Genomic DNA, 21,108 nt, shown 5'->3' with positions numbered 1-21,108 from the left:
CGAAAATTCAGATATCGTGCTCCCAAAACTGGCGCCTTCACAACCCGCGCCTCGCTATCCCGAAATTACAATGCGCGTGAAAACTCCCTCCAGCTGCCAAATCCCGACACGCGAAACCCCTTCTAACTCTGAGCCGAAAGGGCCGCTAGTTCAAATCGGTGGGGGGTACTTTTGTAACACACCCTACATTTTGGACAAGCGCGTCCCTAAGTCATGCTTCACCCCCTCCCATCGCCCCCTTTTCGCCATTCGAAATCCCAGGCCGCCATAACCTCTCCGCTCCAGCCGCAAAACCCCACCCTCCTTCGTCCGCCACATCACCGCTGCCCAGCCGGAGCCTCTTCCCCAACGACGTCGTCCACCGCAACAGCTCGACATCCCTCGTCCACCTCCCCGGATGAGGATCCGTCGTCCATCTCGCCGTCCCGCCGGTTCAGCCGCCCCATCCTCCACCTCCAAGGATCTGCTCTGACGATCGCCTCGTCTATCGCGGTTGCTCCATCCCCACAGCGCCGCCTTAACCTGCTCCACCGGAACCGCAGCATCCTCATCGACTCCTCGGACGAAGCCGAGGCCTACTCAGCGCCACCAAAGAGGTTGTACACTCATCGCATCGCACCTTCTCCTTAATTCGACCTCCCGGCGCCGACGGTGCTCCATCCCGCACCCCCATGGAGCGGCTACCTTGAAGCCGGCTGCGCGGGCGACATCTCCATGATGGCTCTCCCCCAGTGCGAGGCCCCTTCGGCGGCAGCGTCCATACCAGCCGGATCTGCTGCTGCTACTCCGGCTCTCGCTCGCTCGCTCGCGCTGCTGCTGCTGCTCCGGCTCTCGCTCGATCGCTCGCTCACCCAGCTGCTGCTGCTGCTCTCCCCCTCGCTCGTGCTGCTTCTCTACTCTGATTAAGCCACACTTCAATCGACTGAATCGACTTTTGGGTCAGTCGATTTTCAGGGGTTGGGGGGCTCGCCGGAGTTAAGGAAGAACCACCCGCGGCGGGGACGGGGGCTCGCTGGAGAGGTACCCCACTATCTATCTTAGGGTTCAGGGTGGGGCGGGGCGGGGGGCCTAGAGGGCTGGCCGGGGCGGCGGTGGCGAGTTGTTTCGGGGCGGTGAGGCTGCGCTGGGGCCGGCGGTTCGGCCGGTGGTGGCAGGTGGCTCAGGGGGGGTGCAGGTTGAAGATGAACTGCAGGCCCTCCCTAAACTACATGTCAAGTGCCTCTCTGCTACCATTGCATTCAGTTTCGACAGTAGCATTCAGATTCCACAGTAAATTTAAGTTTCAACAGTTAAGTTCAGAGTCAACAGTTTTTACCTCATCTGTTGTAGTCAGGTGGTTTTTGGTGATGTTAATTTTACATCCATTTTACATCATCTATTGGAGATGCTATTAGAATCCCACTTGAGATTGACGATGTCTGTCTTGTGCTGCTTCAGCCTTGACGTCTTACGGCTCACCGGAGCTGCTCCAACGACAGAATGATCCATCACAACATAGCAGTGCCCTGGACGCCGTCTACAGATTCCTCAGATCTTCCTCCACACCTCCGACAGCCACCTCTGCCTCAACTGCTTCAACGACCAACCCAATGATGCTGAGGTTGACACGCCTACGGCAAAGAGGTTGTACACTTGTTGCATCACTTATTACTATACATTCATGTCGATCCATTAGGGCTATTTTGGTTCAACGGAAAAACGTCGATCCACTGGTTTTTACCATCACTCTAAATTTCTGCATGCTCTCCTTACATAATCTCACCATATTTTTTGCGTATGCATGTCAGATATTGTACACAGTCATGCTGAACATGTAGAGAAAAAAGAAGAGTTTTGCGCGGCAATACAATGTCATGCAGACATCGCTCCATGGTGGGTTCAATGGCAAACCCTCCCCACCCCTCTCCAGATTGTAATCCAGAGGAAGATATCTGTTCTGAGGCGGATTCAGACGCCGCTGACCACTCCTATTTACCCCCAAGGTGTTTGCTCTACCTTGGCATGATGATGTTAGTCATATCATGCATATGTTGCCTTGAAGTGCCTACTTTTGACATCATATATGTCATCTGCTTAGTTTAGACATGTTCTGTAATGCCACCTATTTAGTTTCTATATCATATATGGGAATTATGCAGTCTCATGTCTTTTAGCCAGCCATAATATATGTGAAATGTGCAATGCCATCCTGGTTAACCAGGCATCATATATTTGAATGATATCTTGCCCATCCTTTTCTTCATTACATTTCCATTTGTCGACAATGTTTGTACATTAAACTACTCTTCCTGTGAATCAGCCATTTGGGTGGGAGATGGAAAAATCTGGAGTGAAAACAAGGCCTTCAGAGCAGACAGTGCTACCTGTCGAAGTAGATCTCTTGTTGGGTCCCGATAGCTCCTCATAGATGGATTCAGAGACAGATGACCAGTCCTATTCCCCCACTGAGGTGTATGCTCTAACTTGGCACGGTTATACTGCTCATATCATGCATACGGTGTCTTGCATTGCATAGTTTAGACATCATATACACAATATTCAACACCATGTTCTTAGTTCAGACATCATATCGAATGCCCTCTATTTAGCATATAAATCACATATGTGAATTAAATGATGCGATCCTGATTATTTAGATAACATGTAGGTGAATTATGTCATGCGATCCTGTTTAGTTATTCATCATATCTTTGAATTATGTTATGCTATGCTATCCAGTTTAGATAGACGTCATATATGTGAAATTATGTCATGCTATCCATTTTAGTTAAACAATATACATGTCAACTATTTCATGCCCTCTTTTTTCCACACTATCTATTGCATCTGTCTCTCATACAATGTCTGTACATTCAACTATGTTTCTTGTTTATCAGCCATTTGAATTGGAGCGGGTGATGCCAGTATCTAGCTGAATAAAAACACGGTCTTCAAATAAAACAGTGCTACCTCTTGGTGGAGATAGCACCCCGGTTGTACATGCACAAGAACCAGCCCTACCACACATAACCCAAACTCTCGCAGATTGTACCCCTACTGCGATGGACAGAGAACCAGCTTCACCCAATCTAACCCCAACCCCAGCCGATAGTAACCCAGTTCCTGTTGACACAGCACCATCTCCACCACAGAGCTCCCAAACAAGAGCAGTTAGTAAGGCAACTCCAGTGCCCAAAGGGCCAGTACTATCACGGCGAACCCCAACTCCACCAGTTAGTACGCCTATTCCTGTGGAGGAAGCACAATCAGCCTGTCGTAGTTTAGCATCTATCGCATTTGATGTTGTTAAATCGTATGTGCGTATCTTCCCATCTTGGAAATATTATACTGAAGATGAAGGAAAATGCCAGTTGCAGGTGTTTGTCCAGGAGTTATGTGTAAGTAATGTTATTCATGGCAATTACTTTGTTTCGTCCCATACATCCTACCTCCATGATGGTTATAATACAACAAATTTTCCCATTTTTCTCTATAGAGAAGGACCGATTTGGAAACTCAGGATGAGGTAACCTGTGCTAATACCTCTGCTATCTTCAAGAATGCTTGGTGGCAGTATCAGAATTACCTGAAGAAAACGTACTTCACCGGCAAAGAAACTCATCAAATTCCCTTACGTTCTCCTGAGACACATTTACTGGACGATGACTAGGAATGCCTTGTTCTGTACTGGTCCCGAACCAAGAATGTGGTAAGGTCTATGAGCTCATTTTCTATTTTTAAGTATTTTATTCTTGCGTCTTACTGTACTCTGTTCATGTAGAACAAGTGCCTAAACCTGAAGAACAACTGTTCTAATTTAAGATTCCATTGCTATCATAGTTCAAAAAAGCGCTAGGCGTTAATTGTGCGTTTTGCCACCGGCTTGCGCTTTACTGACCAAAGCGCATGCTTATGCGTAGTTATGCACAGATTATGCATAGTTATGCGCAATGCGTTTTGCCAACGCCTAGAGCCTAGGCACGCTTAAGCGCTCGCTTAGGCGCGCCTTTTTTAACTATGATTGTTTTGCTCTTGTATCACTGTATTTACTCATACAAACTTATTTTTAAATTGAAGGATCCAATCGAAACTCTAATGGCACAACAGGTATGTTCACGCGTGTTTCTTTAACAGGTTTGCTCTTATCAATAGCTATGTTGATTTCAATTTCAATTGTGTATACAGTTGACTTTCATATCATGCACATTACTAGCATCACAACAGAGCCAATAGTGTTGTTGTACATGTAGACCCGTGGTACCCATCTGAAATCTTGTTGTGCCATGTAGTTTCCCACGCTTTGTATTGTTTCACTTCTGCTTTGTCTTGAACTGATATGATTTGAACCGTGTCTCTATTTTGATTTGGCAAGACAATGCAGTGACCATAGGACATAGATATATGTTTGTTTGATGCTTTTATTATGTACTAGTACTTGGCAATAGAAGACTTGGTAGTTTAATCCTGTCCACCTTACTAATGAACCGGTTCACCGAAATGAGTTTCATATAATAGTACATGCTAAACTTGTTATGTGGCTGCTTGTTTCTTCTTTTAGAATGCTAACAGAATATTGGGGAAGAGTGCCTTATTAAGCAATGGTAAAGGAAGTAATGCAGATAAGGTTCAGGATAGTGACACATCCTTGTTGGTCTCCAACAAAGCTGATAAAACAGCTAAGGAAGACTATCTTGAAGACAGTGAGACAACCCCAAAGTCCTGTCTTGGTTTAGTGTTCGAGTTACTGGCCACTACCGCTTGCACAAGCTATTCAAACTCACTGTCTGAATCAGTTCGGTTTCTTGAGTCTCAACTACAAGCTGAAAGACATCGATCAGCTATGATGCGACAAGAAGCGGAAGGACCGCGGAAGTCCCTGGAGCATTCAGATGCATACTTTTAGCTTGCTAAGCTTATTGCCAGCATGGTGGATACCCAGGATAACGTTTCTTGAGCTCTTCTGAAGTTGTTTCAATTATGCTCTTGTTTTGCTGCCGCGTTTATTTGCACTGGTGGCCAATTTTGACGGCCAGTGTATGTAATATGCTGCTTTGTTCCCTATATTTGCACTGGTGGCGAACTTTGATGCCCAGTGGATGTAGTATGTGTAATAGCGGTAATAGGCTAGCCTTAATTGCTTGCTTATTTATTTCCTTATTGTCTTGTTTAGTTGTTTGCTTGTAGTCACTGCAGTTCTTTTTCTATGTTTTTCTAGTGGCCACAATAGCCTATTTTTGGTAACTAGGCCAAAATAATCATGGCAACACACGGACTGTTGTAACCATGGGCCTCCTGTAGGCCGTATGATCCATGGGCCTTCGTCCGGCCGTAGGACCATTGGCCTTCTATACGGGCCGTAGGATCCATCGGCCTTCTATACGGGCCTTAGGGTCCATGGGCCTTCTACGGGCCGCAGGGTCCATGGGCCTTCTACGGGCCGTACGATCCATGGGCCTTCTACGGGTCGTACTATCCATGGGCCTCATACGGGCCGTAGGATCCATGCGCCTTCTACGGGGCGTATCATCATTTCGCCAATCATGGGTCGTACTATTCGTGGACCATAACGGGTCGTTAATAGGCCGTATTTGATAACTTTATGAAAACAGCCCAACGGGTTTTTTTACATGAAAACGGCCCAACGTATTAACGGTCCGCAAACGGGCCGACTGTAACGACGGGCTGAATTTGGCCCACAAGCAGAAAATGACAGTAACAGGCCGTATGTAACCGAATGCTGCAAATGAGCCCAAGAATCAATGGGCCCTGAGAAGGCCGAAAGATAACTTGGGCTGGAAACGGCCCAATGGAATAACGGGCCGTTAATGGGTATAAAGTGATACACTGTTCATTACGGGCTAGTTTCACCACGGGTCGTTAATGGGCCAAGAGTTACAAAGGTCCTCATATGGGCCGAAAGAAGTCATGGGCCACACATGGGCCAGAAGTTAAAACGGGCTGAATCATATTGGATAGCCCAGATAACGCTACTGGGCCTAATTCGGATAGGGCGTAATGGGCCCTGGGTTAGCGGGCTGTAAATGGGCTATATGCGAACAGGCCGTTAACAGGCTTTCCGTGGGTCGGGCCGCCACCTTTTGACCAAGTCAAACGGGCCGGCCTTTTCACAGGAATGGGCCTCTGTTGGGCCGTGCCACGTGTCACCGTATCATAGGCGACTTCGGTCCAATGAACGGACGACATCTGTCCCAACGGTGAGCTGATACGTGTTTCCTCCAGCCAATGATGATTTTACACGTGGAAAATCCCCATTGGTCGGGGCTGTTAATGGGTTATCGGATCCAAAACCCAACCCGATAGCTTAACGACATTCCGTTATGGTGGATGCCACGTGTCGGTCACCCTTGACGAAAGCACTTCTGTGACACGCGATTTATCATCATGGAAGTGGACACTTCCGTGATGATAATTTTGGTAATGTCATGGAATACTTCTACGACAGCACAGGTATGACTATCTTGATTCTGTCATAAATTTGTCATGGATGTACATGCATGACAAAAATCGCGACCTACTATGACAAACACGTATCATCACGGAAGTGTATTTCTTTTGTAGTGGTGGAGGTTATCTCGTTCCAAACGTTTTCTCGGGATGATAAATGCATCGTCGTCCGGATTATGCTCCTTTCCCGGGGCAGGTTGATGAGTTCGGCCCTCGGGATCACTGTGATCGGGCGTCTTCTCCGGGCTGTGTTCGGCGTGACCTGGCTCATCCTGCTCCATCGCTGGGTCCATATGGTCATTGTTGCCTTTGGAGTTGACTGGGGTGTCGATCTTTCTAGCGCTGTTATCGCTGTTTTTATTGTGGCTGGACTTAGAGCGGCGTCTGCACCGTCGTTTTGGCTTTTGTCCGGGGGTTTTATCCTCCATTTTGTCACCATCGTCCTCCTTGGGCGTGTCCACCATGTATATATCGTATAATGAGGTGGCGGCCCAGTGCCCTGTGGGCGGTGGTTCAGAATCCCCTATGCCGACGTCCGTACCATTGGTGTCATCGGAGTCGAAGTCAAGCATGTCTGTTACGTCGTCAACAGTGGCTATGAAGTGGGTGGTGGGTGGGGAACGAATTTCTTCGTCGCATTCTTCCCCCTCAGGCCGGACATAGTTCGGCCAAGCATCTCCTGACAAAGAGAGAGATCTTAATGAATTCGGCATGTCGCTGAGGGGCGAGTGCTGGAAAATATCCGCAGCGGTGAATTCCATTACCGGAGCCCAACGAGAATCGGCAGGCTCGGGGGCGCGTGGTCTGGAACCTTCAGCCGGACATAAGTCCGGGGATTCGGAGACACAAGCTTCCTTGGGGGTGAAGTCTGTGTTCGGCTCTACCGCCGATGAGTGTGCGGCCTCCGGGGCGGGGTCCGTTCACCCGTCCTCGGGTGACGCAATCTGCCCCGGATTTAGGTCCGGAGCTCCTGTAGGTGCGATATCTCGAGTATGGTCTGACAGCGGGTCTAAGCCGTGCTCATCGTGATTGTTCGATGCTCCTGGCGTAGGCCCGAATCCGTCGAAGATCAAGTCTCCGTGAATATCAGCCGTGTAGTTCAAGTTTCCGAACCTGACCTGATGGCCAGGGGCGTAGCTGTCGATCTGTTCCAGATGGCCAAGCAAATCGGCCTGCAGTGCGAAGCTGCCGAACACGAAGATATGTCCGGGGAGAAAAGTCTCACCCTGGACCGCGTTGTTGTTGATGATTGAAGGAGCCATCGAGCCTTGCAGCGACGACACAGAGGAACTCTCAATGAAAGCACCAATGTCGGTGTCAAAACCGGCGGATCTCGGGTAGGGGGTCCTGATCTGTGCGTCTAAGGCTGATGGTAACAGTAGGCAAGGGACATGATGTTTTACCCAGGTTCGGGCCCTCTCGATGGAGGTAAAACCCTACTTCCTATTTGATTGATCTTGATGATATGAGTATTACAAGAGTTGATCTACCACGAGATCGTAGAGGCTAAACCCAAGAAGCTAGCCTATGATGATTATTATTGTCCCTCTACGGACCAAACCCTCCGGTTTATATAAACACCAGAGGGGGCTAGGGTTTACACAGAGTCGGTTACAAAGAAGGATATCTAATATCCGGATCGCCAAGCTTGTCTTCCACGCAAAGGAGAGTCCCATCCGGACACGGGACGAAGTCTTGAGTCTTGTATCTTCACGGTCCAACAGTCCGGCCAAAGTATATAGTCCGGCTGTCCGGATACCCCCTAATCCAGGACTCCCTCAATAAGAAGCCCCTGGTAAAATGAACATACCAAAGTGTACGGATTCAATATTAAATGAACATTTATAGGAAAAATGTGAAGATAGGAATAATAAGTTGACGCTATATATTGTTTCCCATTGTGAGATAATACGTCCGAGCGTATGTGTACAATTGATGCGTTAAGCAGAATCAAAATAGGACTATTTGACATGTCCTATCCAAGGGCGGGCCGCATGCGGGTATGCAAAACAGGTATAATGATCATTGACAGATACCACCTGGGTATTCCCGTTGTGCGCGAAGCCTTTTGCCTCCTTGGTTTTCTCTCCTGTGATAAGTCCAATGATCCGGCTCTCTAAAGTTATACATCATGTCTTTTGCCTCCTATATAAGCCTTTTGCTCCCACATCTCGGGTAGGAGGGCCCGAACCTGGGTAAAACATCGTGTCCCTTGCCTCCTGTTACCATTAGCCTTAGACGCACAGATCGGGACCCCCTACCCGAGATCCGCCGGTTTTGACACCGACGGTCACCACCGTCCAAGATTGCCCGCCATATTTGGGACGGATGAGCTCCCAATTCGGCCTGCAGCAAGGAACGGTCCCCTGGTTGCAGTTAATTCTGTAAACCGGCGCACACCCCGCCTTGGCTCTGGGCTGGCCCATTTATGTTTTTTTCTGTTTGAAATTTTAAAAAAGATGAAGTTGGAGTCCGGGGCGATGATTGCTGATTTTAATAATATATATATATATATATACTTTGTCCGAATTTGATGGATTTTTTTTGAAATCAAAGGTTCTTTTATAATATAAGGTGATCTTTTTTAAAAATCAATGAACTTTTCAAATAAGACAAACTTTTTTTTCAAATTCAATGAACTTTTTCTGAATTTGATAAACAATTTTTCAAATTAGATGAAAAAAATTAAAATCAATGAACTTTCCTTTAGAATTGATGATTTTTTTTTCAAATTTGATGAACTTTTTTCATATTCAATGCTTTTAAAAAAAATTCATGAACTTTTTTCTAATTTGTGATGTTTTTAAAATCTGTAAACATTCAAATTTTGTTCACATTTATTTTAGAAAAGAAATCACGTTTTTCTAAAGCACGGCCACAGTTTTGTTCCTAAATTATTCACGCTACACTATTTCACTAAGGCCTAGTAGCTAGCCAACCACGGACTGGTTTTTACGTAATCGATGGCTGGTTTTGATTGGATGGAATTAAAATGAGGGGTCCACCCCCACAGAAAATTAGAGGGAGAGAAGATTAGTATGAAAACAGTCCTAAAACTCTGTAAAACTAGATGATTCTCCGCGCGTTGCTGCGCAACATTTTATAAAAATCAATTGAGTAGCAGTCTACATAGAGGTTACATGAAAGAATAATATCACATATGTCCCTCATACCCTCACCAAGTGCCAGGCAACCGGTAGCATGCTTAAAACCACTTATGCTCCTATATGTAGGAGAAACAAAGTGAACATAGCCAATCAACTCATCCATGATTATACGGTGAAACAATGATATATTACTCGCTTGAATTATAAAGCTAAACAATGGATGAAACAAAATGTACATGTATGTAGTCAAATGATTGAACAACGAAGGCACACATGACTGTTTTATGCGTGTATGGGTGCCAGCAGCCCCATTTGAGCTACCCGCAGGGAATTGTCTCGTCGGATACTTGTCTATTAATGGGACCAGCAACAATACTATGCAGCAAGAACCACCGGATCATCTTAGATCCTTGCCATCAAAGGAAAATCGCCCAGCACTTGGAACAGGTGGGCTCTGACCAAATCTGAAAATAAGTTTGCCATCCAGGACATATATGGTATCACAATTGTCGACTATAATATCTAACAAATAGAAGCCATCAGAATCACATTCCCATGCTCTCTAAATAAGTACGCATACTAACAGAAGGTGCATATGAGAAATCAGTGCAAAAATAAGCTTGTGCTCTCTAAATAATTATGGAGACTAATAGAATGTGCATCTGATAACTCTAGCAAAAATAAAATTCAGATATGGGAGCTTCTGTGCCAATGCGAGCAGCAAGACTCTTACGCATCATCGGGAAACTACTTTTGCCAGGCCGGACGTCTAGCTTCTTTGCAGCAGGAGCGGAACCTAGCAAAAAAGAGGAGATTAATTCACAAAAAAAGGAAAAAAATAAAGAAGCCGATGTGTATCCTGCAGATAACTAATTTGGCAGCATATGTATAGTGCAGAGAAATAAACACAAATAATGTATCGATAGTGCACAAATTGATGATTTTCTTCTTCTAAACAACAAGCATTTCTACCTATTTATTACTTATAGGCATAAGACGTTAAGTTTATTTTTAATTCATTCAAAGAACAGAGGTTGATTAGGACAATTTGATTGTCATGCCTGGACTCGAGGAGCATATGAAAATAAACCTAAATTCAAACGCAAAGAGGTGCTTGTCGAATCAAATTTTAGGTGCGTAGCTAATCATATTCTGAATATTTTGCTTTTTGAATAACAGTGAATAATTCTTACCACCAATTGCATATGCCAATAATTTTGTAGCGCAGGTTGAGAGTGAATTACATGGTTGACCCTGCATCACGTGTTGAGATGTCAGTCAAGACTCAAGACTCAGGAGTCATGTTCTCAAGCATTTTTTACTAAAGTTGAAAAATATAGAGGTACTAATTCTAGGTATGGGAGAGTCATGTTCTTCAGCAAGGCTATATTTTTACTTCCGAACGTTTCCATTCGTTAGGATCTATCCTCCCAATATTGTTCAAGTTTAAAAAATCTGGGGACCCAAAACGGCTACTTGATGGGGATGGCTCCTCTCCACCCTCCCCTCCCTACCCTCCCGCTCTCCTCCGGCAACCCCAGCCCCACCACTGCCCCCTCCCTCCCGGCTCCGGCGACCGCATCCTTCCACGACCCCCTTCGTTGGAATGACTCCCCCACTGACAAGGCACTGCGTGCTGCGCTCGGCGTGGGCGACGCGATGGGGGAGGACTTTCAAGCGCAAGTATGGAGATGTCTCTCCATGCACATCAATCCGCGCCGCCAAGAAGCTCCCTGCTTCCTCTCGGTGCAAGTCCACCACATCTCTCTCGACCTCGACGAGGATCTCGTGGCAGTCCTCATGCAATCTTGCCTGGGGGGCAACGCTCCAGCCTTCCAGGTAACCCGCCTTCGGGATCAGCTTTTTCGTATCTCGGTCTCCCACAAGCGCATTGTTCAAGCACTCATCACTGAGCCCATTCTCACTAGAAAAACACACTCCATTCAGTTTCTTCCCTATCCACCGCCATACTCCTCCTCACACCCAAAACCTACAGACCAAAGGAAGCTCTTTGACATTGGGGACCGCTTCGGCCACGCTGACGCGTTCCTGCGCTCCCAGCTGCGGTTCGCCCCCTCTCCTGGAATCGACTTCGAGCTCAATATCCTTGAGCTGTTCTCATCAAAAGTTTTCGAGCCGCCTCCGGACGCGGCCACACCCAGCTCTATCATCTTCTTCGTCCACAAAGCAGACTTCATGGTCGATGAAACCCTTGTCGCCACCCTCCTCTTGTTTCGCTTTGGGGGACACGCGGGGTCCATCAACGTTCGCCGTCTCTCCAACGCCGCCTTCACAACGACGGTCTCCTCCAACATCGTCGCAACTCTCATGGCGGCATGCTCCCCAATCGTGGCTCCTCGATTGTTCGCCACCATTATGGTTGCGCCTCGCGGCTCGCCTGCGGTGTCGGCTCGGCGGCATCTGTCGCCGCCTCGCTCATCGCCGGCATTTCCCTGCATCTCCGTCAACGATCAACCACGCTCCACTCCGTGCATGTCCTCCATGCAGGTGGGGCCTGGCGCCTCCAACAGTCGGTCGCCTGCTGGGACTACTGCGACTTCCGCTTCACTCTCTCCACAGCGAACGCATGCACAGGTACGGCCGTTCCGACCAGGCATTTCGTTTAATAAGTTGATTTACTCTAAGTACCACTGCTTGTCACCTCGCCCACCTCATGCCTAACCTACAAACCAACCACTCCTATATGGATGTGTTCTTCTCAAAGTCAGTGTGTGCTAATGAAACATTGATCAATAATGCTCTAGACCACCAATTCTCGTTTCAACGGGTTTTCCACGCCACCACGTTAGCTCCAAACTTGTTTCTAGTGCATGTCTACTCGGCCCAGGTCAGAAATGAAATTCTCCGTGTAGCGCCCATCCGGTTTTCAAATTTTGAATTACAACTATTCGCCTCGTTTGACCAAGCTACGCACACAGTGCAAGCAGTACCGCTGCCTATAGTCTTTGAGCCGGACTCACTTGGTACGCGCGTGACCATCCTGCCCACCCACCACTCGTCCTGCCTTGGACCGCACCCGTCAACCATAATAACACCACAAGATCTTTCTCTCCTTCAAGACAAGATTCACGGCACTGTTCAGTGCGTGGAATCCACTACCGAGGACCTTGTTGACCGCCATGCAATCGATGGCCTGGGACACGTGTGTCACTCTCCTGGATCGGCAGCTCCCGTCGGGTCTCCTCGCTCCCCTCCTCCAGAGAGAAAAAATGAACAGCTAGGTGGCTATGCCGTACCCTCCATAGACCAGACTTGTATTTTAACCAAGCCGGCCACCATCGACCCGCCTCCACGCCACATATCACATCGCACTGACGCTGTGACCCCACAAGAGTCGACCCAGCCGCACTCCGGTCGGCCGCGCAGCCCCTGCACTTCCCTAGGCGCATCCTCTCACCCAAACCCACACCCATCAGTCGCTGATTCACGGGCCCCACAAACACCCCCAGCTCCACCACCCAGCATAACAAAAACAACGCCTGCATGCCCACGCATGCGCCCATCATCACGTCTAGTCCACCACCTGCCTCCCCTACCTCTGCCAGCCTACACTCCGCCCAGTCATCTCAGCTCTGTCCCGAGATCGCCATGAACCAGTCGCACGCCCCTGCCAAATGCTGCCACCTCCCTGCGATCTTCGATCTCCGCACCGATGCAGGACCCGCGCTCCTACCGGGAGGTTTTGCTGAGCCCCCCGCCTCGGGTCTCTGCATCCACCCGCCCGCCCCCATCAGCCTCTCCGGCCTATATATCCCCCTCCCCGCTGCTAGCAAACCCCAAACACATTCACCACCATTACAGCCGCAAGAAGAAGAGTAGATGCTTTCGGTGCCTTGCTAGCGATCACAATATCGCTGACTGCCGCGACCCTGTACGGTGCTCACGCTGTTGGTGCTCCGGCCACCGGAGCTTCAGGTGCAAGGCTGTCAGCTTCCTTCCGTTCTTCCCTGCTATGCCCCCCTCTCCTCGTATTAACCCTGCTTTCGTGCGACCTCCTTGCAGCTCAATGGCTCATATGATGGGTACACACAACGCCTTCGGCTCCTCTGCGGTTCCGCACATTCCAACGGCGCTTCAATCTGGTTCGGCTCCCACTGTGTTCTCACCAATGACCTGCCACCATTCCGCCTCCCGCTCATCTTCAGGCCACGTGCATCCTCATCATCCTCCCCGGCGCCGTCCTTCGCCCCGCCTCCGCCTCCATCTCCTGTCAACATTCCCTCCGCTGCATCAGGCTCCCCCCCCTCGTCACCACATATCCCCCTCCTCGTCCCACCCAGCTGCCTCGTTCGGCAGGTTGACAACCTAGCCTATGTGCACCTCGCCACACCGCTGCACAACCCATTTAGGTTCATACGCCAGGCCCTTGCTCACCACCGCAATAACCCTGCGTTTGGCCTCACTTCCGTTGCACGTGGCGCCGGGCGTCTCTCCTTCCCTAACACGGAGGAGCGCCTCGCAGCCACTGGCCATGGTCCAATCCACTTCCAGGGCAACACGCTCTTCTACGAACGGCCACAGCACGCCGACAACAGATCCACAGCTATCTTCATTCACATGGCGGAGATCGAGGCTTTCGATTTCCCCGACGAGCTATGGCACCCAGAGGGTGTCGACTACTTCTTCTCCCATCTTGGCGACTTCGTCTCTGCCGACCAACACTGCTTTCAGGGTGACTACTCGAGCGTCCGCGCTCTGGTCATGGTTGCCCGTGACTTCGTCCTCCCCCCATGCCTCATGTTCAGGCTCCCCGACAATGACGTTGTCATTGTCAAGCTTGAGAGCCGTGCGCTCTTCCGTCATGGTTCTCATGCCTCACCCTTCTCCTCGGAGGACGGTGACGATGGCTCCCTCTCCTCCCTCACTTCAAACCCTCATCTCTCACCCTCCACCATCTCACAGATCAGAAACATCGCTACGGCCATGTCCCCATTCGCTTGTACACCGGAGTCACCCACGGGCCCTCCTCCATCTCCTGTGGACCGGCCTCTAGAAGGCATCCCGATCCTGGCTGTCATGGCCGATGGCATGCCCGTCGCCATGCTGGTTCATGCCCCTTGGGCTCCCCCATCTCGCTCTCCCTCTCCGGCTCGAGATCGAGCTCGCCCTGGCCCCTCTCGTCCTCTGCTCGCGCTGCCAGCACCACCACCTTCACCTCCGCTTCCTGCTCCGCCGTCTCGACCGCCACCCCCACCTGCCCCCACGACCATTCTCTCGCCGGAGCCAACCCATGAATGCCTGGCCAGGCGTATCAGCAGGCGCGCTAAGATGGCGGCTGACTCTGGCATCAAGGCCAGGCGCAGCGCCAGGCTGGCCGAGATCGAGCCGCCTGTCTACTCCACCATGACCGCCCGAGCTATGCGTTCCAAGGCCAAGAAGTTGGACCTGGCAGCTGCGTCCAAGGATCTTTCTGACGCTCTGATCCACGCTCGTCTCTGCGACGAGTCTGGGCTTGTCGACGGATCATCTCGCGATCTCGCCTCACCTGAAGATCTTGCTGCTGTTGCTGCTGCCTGCGGTGCCTCGCCGGAGGTGGTTGCAGATCTCGCGTCGGCCTCTGGTGACCTGGGCTCGCCATGATCTGCTATCCGTTCTGTGGCCATGCGTGTGGCGGCCAATCATGGCCATGTATCCGGTGTCTAGCACCGCTATGTAGTTGCTATGGTAGAAAGACCCAATCTGTTAGTGTGCTCATGCCTGCTTCTGTCAGTTTATCGTACTGTAACTTGACACAATATGGTTGTCGATCGTGTCAATACCCCTATGTAAGGTGCTACCTCAAGTTTCATCTATGAAGAACGCTTCCTACTCTATTGTATCCTGGAATGTACGTGGTTTAGGTGATAATGACAAGTGCGCAAACATGTTCTCTGAAATCAAAAGCTTGCGCCCGTCCATAGCCCTTCTTCAAGAAACCAAGTTACAAAAACCTGACACAATCAAACTTCGATCGATCTTGCCACGATTCCTTGACTCGAACAATCACCTGGACGCTTCTGGAACTGCGGGCGGCATTCTTTCGTCCACAAACTCCCGATGCTTCTCGCTCATCAACTGCCAACACAAACGCTTCACATCCACCTTAACTCTATCATGTCTTGCATCGCCACACAGCATCTTCGTTACAAATGTATACGCACCATCGCAACGTGATCTAAAGATGTCTTTCCTCGACGAACTAAAATTAATTGAACCACCAGCGCAATCACCTTGGCTCCTAATTGGAGACTTTAACATCACCAGATTCCCCTATGAATGCAACAACAGCAACTTTCGAAGATCAGAGGCTGACGCTTTCAACGATACAATCGACCAACTTGCCCTCTTAGAACTACCACACCTTGACAGAGAGTTCACCTGGTCAAATAAAAGACAGTCCCCTACTCTAATCCGACTAGATAGGGTACTGGTCAACTTAGCTTGGGATGCTATCTTCCCAAACTCTCACTTAACCTCTCTCACTAGGTTTATTTCTGATCACGTACCACTACTAGTCACAGTATCCACGTCCATCCCATCTTCCCGCATTTTTCGATTTGAAAGATTCCGGGCCTCATTCCCAAAATGTGTAGATGTCGTGCGTGAATGCTGGCAGCCCATCTCTGCTCATCAGGGGCCCCCCACAGACCATGCTGCCGCCCTAGCTGGGTGTATCAAATCTACACGATCGGCCCTAAAGTCTTGGGCCAAAACGCTGAAGCCCATTTACCAACGAGAAACTAACTGCAAACTGGCTATCCAGGCCCTTGATTTAAACGAAGAAATCGCCCCACTTCTCCCGCTCGAACAAAAACTTCGGCTTACGCTCTCCAATCTGCTTCAACTAACTATCAAACAAAAGATCTCCTTCTGGAAACAAAGGGGCAAGGTATGAATGGCCGTCGACGGTGACGAGAACACTAGATTCTTCCATGCTTCGGCAACCCAGCGATCGAGAACAAATAAAATCCCCATGCTTATTCACAACAACACTGAAGTTTTTCTCCACGAACAAAAATCTCACATTTCGAAAGATTTTTTCCACCAATTGATTGGCACCACTAAACATGCAACCTGGAACTTCAGTCTTCTACAGCTATACCCCTCACCCCTCCCTCAGCTTCGTGATCTAACACTGCCCTTCTCCCACGAAGAAATCCATCAAGCTTTTCTCTCCATGAACACCAATGCCAGCCCCAGACCAGATGGCTTCGGGCCCATCTTCTTCAGGAAATTTTGGCACATCATCAAACCATCCATCCTACCTTTTTTTGCTGCCTTCCAGGATCAAACCTGCTCTCTCGAACGCTTCAACCGAGCCTACATGGTACTACTACCAAAAACACAGGCGCGAACTGCTCCTGATGCATTCAGACCTATATCTCTCCAAAACTACACGCCAAAAGCAGTTGCCAAAATCCTCACATACAGAGTTAAACCTCTCATACCGCTTCTCATTCACTATGATCAGACAGGCTTCCTTCATGGCCGTAACATTGCCGAAAACTTCATTTATGCTGCAGATATTCTCAGTACGTGCCACACTCGCAAAACACAGACCATGGTTTTTAAGTTGGACTTCAGGAAAGCATTTGACTCCATATGTTGGACCTCCCTCATTCAAATTCTAACAGCCCGTGGCTTCCCCTCCATCTCTGCACTTGGGTCCAAAATATCCTCTCTACTGGCAAAACGGTTATTCTTTTGAATGGTGTTCCAGGGCCCTGGATTCAATGTCGATGTGGACTTAGACAAGGGGACCCATTCTCACCGTATCTGTTCATCATCGTCGCGGATGTTCTCCAAAGATTAATTGCCAAAGCCTTTCAACCTAACATACTCTGCCACCCTCTAAGACCAAATGAACCACCAGTGACACTGCAATACGCGGATGATACCCTCATAATCGCTGCTGCTAGTGATGCAGCAACCTTGATTCTCAAAAAAACCCTTCACGATTTCGCTCTGGCAACAGGGTTGGTAATCAACTACCACAAAGCTGCTCTTCTCACAATTGCTACGGACTCTGCTACTCAAAATAACATTGCTGCTACTATCGGATGCTCAACATCAGATTTTCCGCTGGTGTACCTAGGGCTACCACTTTCCCCTACAAAATTACCACTGACCGCCTTCGACCCCATCATAGATAACTTTCGGAAATTCCTCTTTGGCTGGGTGGCGCGCCTTCTCTCAAGGGGGGCTAGGCTCACCCTCCTGACTGCGGTCCTAGACTCCCTAACAGTCTATTTCATGTCAGTATTCAAGTTACCTAAATCCATCTTAGCAAAAATTGACGCTATTCGGAGAGCCTTCTTCTGGTCTAACGAGTCTACATGCACTGGGGCGAGCTGCCTTGTCGCGTGGAAAAATGTTTGCAAACCCAAAGATACTGGTGGTCTAGGCATTAAAAATCTTGAGATCCAAAACCGTTGCTTGCTTATGAAATTTTCTTCTAAAATTCTGCAACACCCAAATGTCCCCTGGACCCAGTGGTTGAACCAACAGCACCCTCTTGGCATAGCTGCAAAAACTACACGACCTTCCTTTCTATGGAAGGTTATCAACAACAACTTGCCACTGCTAATTGAGCACTCCTTTGTCATCACATACAATGGCGTCTCCACCTTCTTCTGGCTAGATAAATGGCTTCTGCAATCACCACTACAAAAAGTGTTCCCCAATCTCTACTCACACTCCATTGATGACAAGGTTTTAGTGGCTACTGTCTGGCAAACCAGCTTATTGGCGAACCTGCGGAACCGTCTATCTAATGCTACTGCTCGCGAGCTGGATAGCGTGCTGTTGTTGTTGCAGGACTTCCAACAGGTGGACCAACCGAACGAACGGTCTCTTACCCATGGCCTGCCGTTCTCAGCCAAGAATGCCTACTCCTCTATTGTTGCTGAAGACTACATCGACCCACACCACGATCTTGTTTGGGCCTCAAAAGTCCCGATCAAGGTCAAGATCTTTGCCTGGCTACTCCTTCGCGATCGGCTCAACACGAAGGCCAACTTGTTTCGCAAGCATATTGCTCAGTCAGCCGCATGCCCTCGCTGTCAAGACCCTCATGAGGACGCACTCCACCTCATCTCCAGTTGTTCTTATGCTACACAAGTCTGGTCCGCCCTGGGGCTGCACGCTCCAACCTTTCTTGACGACCTGCTACAACACCAATCGCTTCAAGGCCTCAACCCCAACATATGGCCATCAGTCGCTCTCACTATATCTTGGAAACTTTGTGACTCAAGAAACGCCCTAGTTTTCAGAAACGATGACCATTCCCACAGGACCACGCTACGCAACATTGTAACTGATTTCTCTCTTTGGGTTTTTCGGTTCAAAAAGAAGGAAGACAATTTATTCGCTAAGCAATGGCTTCACTTCTTATCCTCAGCCACATCCTAAAAGGCTAAAGTTGTATCTTTTCTCTATTGTAATTCTCGAACTTCCTTTGAGTGGTAATATATTCAGGTGGGGAAGCTCTCCCCCCGGTGACCGTTCAAAAAAAAATATTGTTCAAGTCTGCCTCCTTGAATGTCTGTTGGAATGTAATTTTAGCATAAACATATGGATAGCTTTAATGCTTCTTGCGCGGCAACATTTGATCTGGATGTGTACCTGATCCACAATCCGTTTAACAGCATCATCAGAAAGATGTAGGCCTGATTCATTCAAGATTGACATACCCGGACTATCGAACTATAAAGGTAGTGTGGGTGCTATACTTAGCGGATATAATGGGTTTTGTGTTATTGTTTTAGTAAACCAAAGAGTAGTACTGACAGAGCTGAAGGATAAGGATCTAAATCGACAAATTGCGGTGTATGGCGGCATGCTCAAAACATCGTGAAGTAGTTTATTAAGTTGTCAGGATTATGTGCAGAATAATTCAGTAAATAAAAGATACATACCTCTTCATATTCATCGATGCTACTTGTGCCTCGTAGAACCCATGGTCTGAATGCAACTGTGAGAAGGAATACTTGCAGTGTCACACTGAAAAAACAGAGGTAGAATTATGTGCAGAATAATTCAGTAAATAAAAGATACATACCTCTTCATATTCGAGGCTGCTACTTGCACCTCACAGAACCCATCTTCTGAACTCTGAATGCAACTGCGAGAAGTTACACATGCAGTCACACACTGAAAAAAACAAAGATATGAATCAAAGAAAGAAGGTGATGAAGAAATAGCCTCAACTGAAGTCATCCTTCTCTGCCGCTCTGCCACTGCACAGGGGGCTAGGGCTCAGGGCGGCGGCTCCTGGTGGTGCGGGCGGCGCTCCCCGACGGCGGGCGGCGTCCCTTGGCATGGTGGGCCGCCTCTGCCTGGCCGTGTGGGCGGCGGGCCGGCGGTGGATCTGAGCAGCTGGTGGTCGGGTCCTCGTGTCCGGCCTCTCCATATCTGAAGACGCCTCCTTTGGCTCCTGCTGCGGCCTCTCCTACGCCATGTCTTGCCGGATCCGGTGGACGACGTCGTGGTGGTGGGGTGGGAAGCCCTGGATCGGGGTAACCTCTTGGCCGGCGGCGGCGGCCACATCGTCGGCGGCGCTCCGGGCGCCGCTCCCCTTCCTGAAGGCGACGTTGAGGTCCATCTCCCTCCCCTCCTCCCTCCTCTCTCCCGGGTGAAAATCCACAACCTTGGTTGGGCGGCGACGGTGCTCCTGCACCTCCTTCTTGAAGGCGTCGTTTTGGGTTATGGGATGGAGGGTGGCCTGCGGCAAGCCTTTGGTGTCCTAGTTAGTGGCGGATCCTTTGTCCAGCGGTGACTCCCCGCCTTGGAGGATCGATGTCCTCCTCAAGCTGCTTCATTTCCTCCTCTGCATGGTCCGATTCTCCGGTGGATCGACGCCCTCGGCCTGGGCGAGAGGGGATAGTGGTCCCCTCTACGGTGATCTGGTCGCGTTTTGGAGAAGTGTTGCTGGTCTTGGTGTGGCTCGGCCCTCCTGGTGGCGTCGTTGCCCATTGCTTGCCGTGTCTTCTTGCAGTGCTCTGTTCCTATGGCTACTGTCTGCGGCCTGCTCCTCATGTGCGAGTTACAATTTGTGGCTTCGGGTGTGCTCGAGTGGTTGCCTTGTTTCCTTGCTGGCTCTGGCGAGAGCAGCTCCGCTTTGCCTTCTGCGTGTTGATGGCGAGCTCCTTCCTTGGCGCAATCCCGTCTAGCTCCTGTTAGGTCCAAGTTGTACTCTTTTTATCCTCTGGTCGTAGATTTTAGCCTCATCGGTGCCTTGTATCTGCTGCCTGGGGTTGCATACCCTTTTTCCTTTTTATCTTCGGTTGTAATGGTGTGCTCTTGTAATCCTAGCTGGTTGATGGCTTTGTTAATTCAAAGCCGGGTGAAGATCGAGCCCTACACGGGCTCGGTTCGATCCTTTCATCTAAAAAATAAAAATCCTTCCTGATCTCCAACAGTGCATCTCGGAGGTCATGGTCGGCGGTGGCAGACAACATTCTTCATCCACGGCTTTCCCAAGAGGCGGACGGCATCTAGTGTTGGCAAAGACCCCTTCCTCTCCTTCCTAGGGCTGCAGTTTGCCAACCGGCGTTGA

General features: G+C 49.3%; 1 long non-coding RNA gene across 1 annotated transcript; it reads right to left on the bottom strand.

Annotated features, from left to right (window-relative positions):
* Positions 1-10,742: 10,742 nt before the first annotated feature.
* Positions 10,743-20,603, bottom strand: LOC119305345. Its single transcript, XR_005148632.1, has 3 exons — positions 19,612-20,603; positions 19,469-19,524; positions 10,743-10,805 (listed from the first exon to the last, which is right to left on the bottom strand). It is a non-coding gene; the product is annotated as an uncharacterized LOC119305345 (long non-coding RNA).
* Positions 20,604-21,108: the final 505 nt, after the last annotated feature.

The sequence above is a fragment of the Triticum dicoccoides genome, chromosome 5B (assembly GCF_002162155.2).
Source record: "Triticum dicoccoides isolate Atlit2015 ecotype Zavitan chromosome 5B, WEW_v2.0, whole genome shotgun sequence".
Classification (NCBI taxonomy): Eukaryota; Viridiplantae; Streptophyta; class Magnoliopsida; order Poales; family Poaceae; genus Triticum; species Triticum dicoccoides.
The sequence above is the reverse complement of the archived record's forward strand: the minus strand, read 5'-3'. Positions and strand labels throughout refer to the sequence as shown.